Source organism: Callospermophilus lateralis, chromosome 3 (genome assembly GCF_048772815.1).
Source record: "Callospermophilus lateralis isolate mCalLat2 chromosome 3, mCalLat2.hap1, whole genome shotgun sequence".
NCBI lineage: Eukaryota > Metazoa > Chordata > Mammalia > Rodentia > Sciuridae > Callospermophilus > Callospermophilus lateralis.
Window position 1 is genome coordinate 15,394,127 of NC_135307.1, and position 1,269 is coordinate 15,395,395.

The 1,269-nt window shown below is 33.3% G+C and overlaps 1 non-coding gene across 1 annotated transcript; it reads left to right on the top strand.

Annotated features, from left to right (window-relative positions):
- The first annotated feature begins 391 nt into the window (after positions 1-391).
- On the top strand, positions 392-512 carry LOC143395955 (U5 spliceosomal RNA). Its single transcript, XR_013090860.2, has one exon. It is a non-coding gene; the product is annotated as a U5 spliceosomal RNA (small nuclear RNA).
- The last annotated feature ends 757 nt before the right edge of the window (positions 513-1,269 follow it).

Sequence of the window (1,269 nt, forward strand, 5' to 3'; positions counted from 1 at the left end):
ACCTCCTGTATTAATTTGAAGCAAATCTTAGATGTCATTCATTTCTTCTGTCAGTATTTAGGAACTTACTTCTAAGAGATAGGGACCCTTTAAAAAAAGATAAAATCACAATACCATTTTCATGTCTATAATATTTTAACAATAATACCTTAATTTTACCAAATATCCAGTCAGTGTCCAAAGTTACATACTGTGTTTGAATCAGAAGCCAAACAAGACCTCAGTTAAACTATTTATCAATATATCTCTCAAATCTCTTTGCATGTGTAAGTCCCCTTAGTTCATTTGTGCTGGTTTAATAAAATAACCGAGTCTGGGTAATTTATAAATAATAGAAAAGAATTTCTTCATTATGCACAACTATAATGTGCCAATAAAAAATGTGGAAGAGATATTCGGGTTATTCTGCAGATTGTATAAATCTTTTGCCTTTTACTAAAGATTTCCTTGGAGAGGAACAACAACAATAACAAAAAAAAAAAATGTGGGAGAAAAAGAAATGAATTTCTTGCAGACCTGGAATGTGGGAAGTCTGTGATCAAGTCCCTGGCAGGCTTAGTATGTGGTTAGAGATGTTTCTGCTTCCAAGATGGTACCTTGTTGCTATATCCTCACATGGCAGAAGACAGAAGGGAAAGTGGGAGGAACACTGTTTCCCTCCACCCATATTTTTAAGGTTGCTAATCCCACCACTTGACTTAATCACCCACTAAAGTGGTGAAACTTAATCACTTTCTTAAGTTTCAATGTGTGAATTTTGGAGGAGACAGAAATAGTCAAGCCATAGCATCCCTTTGTGGCTCTCTTTCTATTTTTTTTCCTTATACTTTTTTGAAGGAATTATGTAGCTTGTTCTCTATGGATTCTTACAATCAGGGTTTTGCTAACTGTATTCTCTAGTAGTATTAACATATTTCTCTGTCCTCTTCGTATCTTGAAATTTTGTTGGATATAAAGGAATAAATGTTTTAATTGAAGGATAAAGCTCTCATTGTTCTATTTATAAGTCTTAACACATTTTAGTAATAATTAAAAAAATTTTTTGTTCTTTCTTTTTAAAAAATATTTTATTTTGGTTGTAGAGAGATACAGTACCTTTGTTTATTTATGTGGAGCTGAGGATTGAACCCAGGGCCCCACACATGAGAGGCGAGTGCTCTACCACTGACCCCCAACCCCAGCCGCAGATTTTTTTTTAATTTTATTTTTTTAATTTATATATGACAGCAGGATGCATTACAATTCTTGTTACATATATACAGCACGATT